Here is a 7,629-nt window from a genome sequence, read left to right as displayed (position 1 = left end):
ATTAACTATGGGGTATCTACATGGCAAAATACCATCCGGCTGTAGAAAATGACAAGGGTGCATAAAGAGAGCTTTGGAAAGGGGAATACTCCAGCATTTGTTGTTAAGTTGGGGGGGCTGTGGAGGAGGAAGGTGCAGAAGAATATGTAAAACATGTTACCTTGAACTGAAATTCTGACACATTCTACCACATGGATGGATGAATCTTGAATGATTATGCTGAATGCAAGAATCTAGACACAAAAGGGAAAGTCCTGTATCGTTCCAATTTGCAATGTACCTTGAAAAAGCAAATTCATAGAGACAAAATGTGGAATGGTGGTTACCAGGAGCTGGGAGAGGGAGGAATGGGGAGTGCCTGTTTAACTGGGTACAGAGTTTCAGTTTGGGAAGATGAAAAATTTCTGGAGATGGGTGATGGTGATAATTGCATGACAATGTGAATGTACTTTAATGCCACTGAATTTTATACTTAAAAATGGCTAAAATGGTATATTTTATGTTATATATATTTTACCACAATAAAAAACCCAACATTTTAATGCTACCTTTAATGTAAAAGCAGGTGTGTGTGTGTGTTGGAGGGGGTGGAGGGATAAGGACTTGTATTCATATTTCTTTTCATATGTGCACAGAAATTCCAGAAAGATACTCAGGAAATCAAGAGCAGTGGGTTACCTGTGGGTGAAGAGAGGGGAACTAAGACTTGGGAGGGAGATACTGCAGCATAAACCTTATACTTTTCGTTTTCTGAAGCCCATGAATGTATTAACTGTTCAAAAATAAAATTAACTGGACTTCCCTGGTAGTCCAGTGGGTAAGACTCCACACTCCCAAAGCAGCGGGCCCGGGTTTGATCCCTGGTCGGGGAACTAGATCCCACATGCATGCCACAGCTAAGAGTTCACATACCACAACTAAGAAGTCCGCATGTTGCAACTATGAGCCTGCATGTCGCAGCTAAAAGATCCCGCGTGCTGCAACTAAGACCTGGTACAGCCAAAAATTAAATAAATAAAAAAATAAAAAAATTCGTTAACAAATTAGAAGAATGGCTTTATTTAGGATTGATTGGTAAGATTTGAGTGCTTTTTTTTAAAAGATCTGGGTTGTGGGTGTTTTTTTAATATAAATTTATTTATTTATTTATTTATTTTTGGCTGTGTTGGGTCTTAGTTGCTGCACACGGGCTTTCTCTAGTTGCGGCGAGCGGGGGCTACTCTTCATTGTGGTGCGCGGGCTTCTCATTGCGGTGGCTTCTCTTGTTGTGGAGCACAGGCTCTAGGCGCACGGGCTTCAGTAGTTGCGGCACGTGGGCTCACTAGTTGTGGATCACGCTCTGGACTGCAGGCTCAGTAGTTGTGGCACAAGAGCTTCGTTGCTCTGTGGCATGTGGGATCTTCCCGGACCAGGACTGAAACCCGCGTCCCCTGCACTGGCAGGCAGATTCCTTTTTTTTTTTTTTTTTGCGGTACACGGGCCTCTCACTGTTGTGGCCTCTCCCGTTGAGGATGGAGCACAGGCTCCGGACGCGCAGGCTCAGCAGCCACGGCTCACGGGCCTAGCCGCTCCGCGGCATGTGGGATCTTCCCGGACCGGGGCACGAATCCGTGTCCCCTGCATCGGCAGGCGGACTCTCAACCACTGCGCCACCAGGAAAGCCCTGGCAGGCAGATTCTTAACCACTGTGCCACGAGGGAAGTCCCTTAAGTGCATTTTTATGCTGCCCATGATAATGGTGGTGATGATGATGACAGTAACAATAATGATATTGGTAGCAGATAACATTTCCCAATTCTTATATATGCGTTTCCTATGGCTGCTGTAACAGTTCGCCACAATTGGGTGGCTTACAGCAGTGGAAATTTATTCGCTCACAGTTTTGCAGGCCAGAAGTCTGAAATCAAAGTGTCAGCGGAGCTGTGGCTTGCTCCCAAGGCTCTAGGGGAGGATCTTTCATTCTCTTGCAGCTTTTGGTGGCTTCTGGCATGACTTGGCCTCTTTGGCTACATCACTCCAATCTCTGCTTCTATCTTCACTTGGCCTTTTCTCTTCTGTCTCTGTCTATTAACACTTGTCATCGGATTTAAGGCCCACCCAGATAATCCAGGATGATCTCATTTCAGGGTCCTTAATTATATCCACAAAGATCCTTTTTTCCAAATAAGATCACGTTCACAGGTCCTGCGATGTATCACCAGGAGGTGATCACCATTCAACCCTCTGCACTTGGGTGTCATGCCCAGTGCTAAGCACTTTGCATAATTTCACCCAAGTCCTCAAACAACCCCATAAAGTAGATACGCTTATTATCTACATCTTCCCAATGAACTCATAGAGGTGCAGCGCCTTGCTCGCAGGAAGTGGGATTTGCACTCAGCTGTGATGGGCTCAAAATTCTGATTCTGTGTGAGGCACAAAAGAAGCTTCTGGTTCTGGGACAGTCAGTTAAATAAATATTTCCTGACGTGTTTGTTCATCAGCAACCCCTGGGCCAGGATTGGGGATATGGAGAAAAGGGCAGAAGGGTACATCCATAGAGAGTGGCCAGGAGAAGAGGCAGAGGAGGGGAACATATTATTCATCAGCCCTTTTGAAGCAGTACAGTCAGATATGACCCCTGTCTTCTGGAGCGTTGGCCTTGGCCTTGGGGGCAACCAAGGCCAGGAGTCTGTCATGAAGAAAAGGACAAAGGAATAAAGTTCAAATCCAAAAGGGATGTGTCAAGTAGACATAACATTTAAGGGGCTTCCCTGGTGGCACGGTGGATAAGAATCCGCCTGCCAATGCAGGGGACACGGATTCGAGCCCTGGTCTGGGAAGATTCCACATGCTGAGGAGCAACTAAGCCCATGCACCACAGCTACTGAGCCTGAGCTCTAGAGCCCGTGTGCCACAACTACTGAGCCCATGTGCCGCAACTACTGAAGCCTGCGCGCCTAGAGACCACACTTCACAACAAGAGAAGCCACCCCAATGAGAAGCCCGCACACCACAATGAAGAGTAGCCCCCGATCGCCACAACTAGAGAAAGCCCTCGTGCATGAACAAAGACCCAACACAGCCAAAATAAAAATAAAAATTTAAAAATTAAAAAAAAAGAAATAACATTTAATTAAACAGCACTTACTGCATGCCACAGACTGTTTTAAGAATTTGACACACTCATTGAATCCTCCTTGTTTTACAGGTGAGGAAACCAAGGCACAGAGAGCTTAAGTGACTTGCCAAAGGTCACACAGCAGGAACTAGGCAGACATGGGATTCGAACCCCGCTCTGCCCATCACCAGAGCCCTTATTGTTGTTTTTCGTAAATTGAGTGAAATTTAAAAATATATAATATAAATAATTAAATAGGACTGCACTTCCACTGCAGGGGGTACAGTTCCGATCCCTCACCGGGGAAGCTCCACAACCTGCACGGTGTGGCAAAAAACAAAAAAAAAAACAAATAAATAAATAAATTGAGGTGAAATTGACATATAAAATTAACCGTGGTAAAGTGAACAATTCAGTGGTATTTAGTATATTCATAATGCTGTGCAACCACCACCTCTGTCTAGATCCAAAATGTTTTCGTCACGCCAGAGACATACCGGTAGGAATTACTCCTGATTCCTCCCTCCTCCCAACCCTTGGCAACCACTAGTCTGCTTTCTGTCTCTATGGGTGTGGCTATTCCAGACATCTCCTATAAATGGAATTATCCACTATGTGACCTTTGGTGTCTGGCTTCTTTCACTCAGCATAATGCTTTCAAGGTTCATCCACATTGTAGCATGTGTCATTGCTTCGTTCCTTTCTAGGCTGAGTGATATTCCATTGTATGGATGGACCATATTTTGTTTATCCAGTCATCTGTTGATGGGCATCAGGGTCGTTTCTACTTTTTGGCTATTGTGACTAGTGCTACTATGAACATGCATGTACATGTAACATTAAAATGGTCAATTTTGGGCTTCCCTGGTGATGCAGTGGTTGAGAGTCCGCCTGCCGATGCAGGGGACACAGGTTCGTGTCCCGGTCCGGGAAGATCCCACATGCCGCGGAGCGGCTGGGCCCGTGAGCCATGGCCGCTGAGCCTGCGCGTCCGGAGCCTGTGCTCCGCAACGGAAGAGGCCACAACAGTGAGAGGCCCGCGTACCACCAAAAAAAAAAAAAAAAAAAAAAAAAAAAAAAGGTCAATTTTATTTCATATGAATTTTACCTCAATGTTTTTTTTTTTTAAGTGATGCTATCAGCTGAGAAGGCCCAGAAGCAACAACATCAACTCCCACCCTCAGTAGCAATGAGCAGACTCAGCATCCAGGTCTTGGCTTCTCAATGCCACTCTCCAGTAAAGGGAACACAGGCTCCTTGGGAAAATGGCTGATACTAGGACTGGGGCAGGGGAAATGCAACATGAGCCTGGAACATCTTGTGGTGCCAGACAGTAAGGAAGTACTTAAAAAAAAAAAAAAAATATATATATATATATATAGAGAGAGAGAGAGAGAGAGACAGACAGACAGACAGACAGACAGACAGACAGAGAGACAGAGAGACAGAGACAGAGAGAGATAGTCATGTCAAAAGAGCAGTGCCTGAAAGAAAATGCTTAGAGCAGAGACCAATTGAAAGAGCTCCCAATGGCCAAAGCTGAAACAATTTGGGTGGTGAAATAAATAATAATAGTATTGAATTTTAACCCAAAGAATAAAAATAACTATTCATGAGTCCATATTGGTATAAACAAATAATTGCACAAGTAAATAAATGGAGATGAGGGCTTCCCTGGTGGCGCAGTGGTTGAGAGTCCGCCTGCCGATGCAGGGGACACGGGTTCATGCCCCGGTCCGGGAAGATCCCACATGCCGCAGAGCGGCTGGGCCCGTGAGCCATGGCCGCTGAGCCTGCGCGTCCGGAGCCTGTGCTCCGCAACGGGAGAGGCCACAGCGGTGAGAGGCCCGCGTACCTCAAAAAAAAAAAAATAAATGGAGATGAAACAACTCTTCCTTACAGAAGAATTCCAAATAATAAATAATAGCAAATGCACACGCTCCACCAATGAATGCTAATATCAGTGGGTGGAACAGGAAACAGGATCTTTGCATAGCCTCAAAGCATCTCACTCAAAGCATTTATTAGTTAGTATAGGTTTAACATATGTCCACAAATTCTTCCATACTCCTCCTCCCAGACGGTGGAATTTAATTTCCCTGCTCTGGATGGAGGCTGGGAATGTTCTGTTTCTGGACCTGAGGGGTGGATGCAGAAGTGTGTTCAGTTTGTGAAAATTCTTCCAGGTGTCCACTGATGATCTGGGCACTTTTCTGTATGTGCCCAGATCTGTATGAACTTTGATAAAAAGTTCAATTTGTTAGAATGAAAAAAAAAAAAAGGAAAAAAAAAAAAGAAATAGACTCAGTTATGTTTCAGAGATTCAGTTATCTGTTTCAGAGATGCCCAGGTTGGTGTTAAAACTAATTCAAAGCAGGGAATTCTCTGGCTGTCCAGTGGTTAGGACTCCGAGCCTTCACGGCAGAGGGTCTGGGTTCAATCCCTGCTTGGGGAACTAAGATCGCATAAACCATGTGGCACGGTGAAAAACAAACAAACAAACAAAAAAAACGAATAAAAAGCAAAGAAGTGGTGATGGCTGAAGTCAGGATGGTGGCTACCTCTGTAGGGAAGAAATTGTGACTGGGGATGCGGGGTGGGGGGGGGGTTGACATCTGTGGTGCTGGCACTGTCCTTCTTCTTGATCTGGGTAATGATGACATGGGTGTTTAAAAAAATCATTATTTTCTAAATTGAGCAAATTGCAATGTTTTTCACATTTTGGTGGTGTCCTGGAGCCGGCTTATACTGACTTGTGAAAACTGATTGTTACCTTTTCAGGAATTTGGCAACATCACACTGATAGCACGCTGGTAGCTTGAAATTGGCCAGAAACCTATAACTGGTATAAATCAGGGCCTTTTTTTTTTTTTTTTCCCCCGGAGAGCCCATTGGGGTTTACTTGTTTTGTTTTGTTATTGTTTAATATTTTTAAAAATTGAAGTATAGGGGGCTTCCCTGGTGGCGCAGTGGTTAAGAATCTGCCTGCCAATGCAGGGGACATCCCTGGTCTGGGAAGATCCCACATGCCGCGGAGCAACTAATCCCGTGTGCCACAGCTACTGAGCCCGTGCTCTAGAGCCCACGAGCCGCAACTACTGAAGCCTGCACACCTAGAGCCCCTGTGCTCTGCAGCAAGAGAAGTCACCGCAATGAAAGGCCCGCGCACCGCAACGAAGAGTAGCCCCCGCTCGCAGCAACTAGAGAAAACCCGCATGCAGTAATGAAGACCCAACGCAACCAAAACTAAATAAAATAAAATAAAATAATTTATTTTTTTAAAAATTGAAGTATAGGGACTTCCCTGGTGGTCCAGTGGCTAAGGCTCCGTGCTCCCAATGCAAGGGGCCCGGGTTTGATCCTGGTCAGAGAACTAGATCCCGCATGCCACAACTAAAGATCCCGCGTGCTGCAACTAAGGCCTGGTGCAGTCAAATAAATAAATATTTTTAAAAAATTATTAAAAAAATTGAAGCATAGTTAATTTACAATGTTGTGTTAGTTTCAGGTGTGTAGAACAGTGATTCAGTTATACACACATTTATATATATGTGTGTATATATATATATATATATATTCTTTTTCAGATTTTTTCCCTTATAGGTTATTACAAAATATTGAGTATAGTTCCCTGTGCTATACAGTAGGTCCTTGTTGGTTATCTATTTTATATACAGTAGTGTGTATATGTTAATCCCAACCTCCTAATTTATCCCTCCCCCACCCCTTTCCCCTTTGGTAATGATAAGTTTGTCTTCTGTCTGTGGGTCTATTTCTGTTTTGTAAATAAGTTCATTTGTATCCGGAAAGCCCACTATTAAACATTGCCCAGCACACGACAGTTCCTCTCTGTATATGATATTAGTTAAACATTTAAAAATTATATTTAAAATTATGGTAACATACACATAACAGGAAATGTACCATCTTAACCATTTTAAGTGTCCAGTTCAACGACATAAAGTACATTCACATGGTCGTGCAACCATCACTACCATCCATCTCCACAACCCTTTTCATCTGCGAAACTGAAACTCTGTTCCCATAACAATTTTTTAAAAAATAAATTTACTTCTTTATTTTTGGCTGCATTCGGTCTGTTGCTGCACGCGGGCTTTCTCTAGTTGCGGCGAGCGGGGGCTACTCTTTGTTGCGGTTCGCGGGCTTATTGCAGTGGCTTCTCTTGTTGGGGAGCATGGGCTCTAGGCGCGCGGGTTTCAGTAGCTGTGGTGCATGAGCTTAGTTGCTCTGTGGCATGTGGAATCTTCCCGGACCAGGGCTCGAACCCGTGTCCCCTGCATTGGCAGGCAGATTCCTAACCACTGCACCACCAGGGAAGTCCCAACAGTATTTTTTTTTTTTTTTTTTTTTTTTTTTTTGTGGTACGCGGGCCTCTCACTGCTGTGGCCTCTCCTATTACGGAGCACAGGCTCCGGACGCGCGGGCTCAGCGGCCATGGCTCACGGGCCCAGCCACTCCGCGGCATGCGGGATCTTCCCGGACCGAGGCACGAACCCTTGTCCCTTGCA

Source organism: Delphinus delphis, chromosome 3 (genome assembly GCF_949987515.2).
Source record: "Delphinus delphis chromosome 3, mDelDel1.2, whole genome shotgun sequence".
Lineage (NCBI taxonomy): Eukaryota > Metazoa > Chordata > Mammalia > Artiodactyla > Delphinidae > Delphinus > Delphinus delphis.
Note: the sequence above shows the minus strand (reverse complement) of the source record.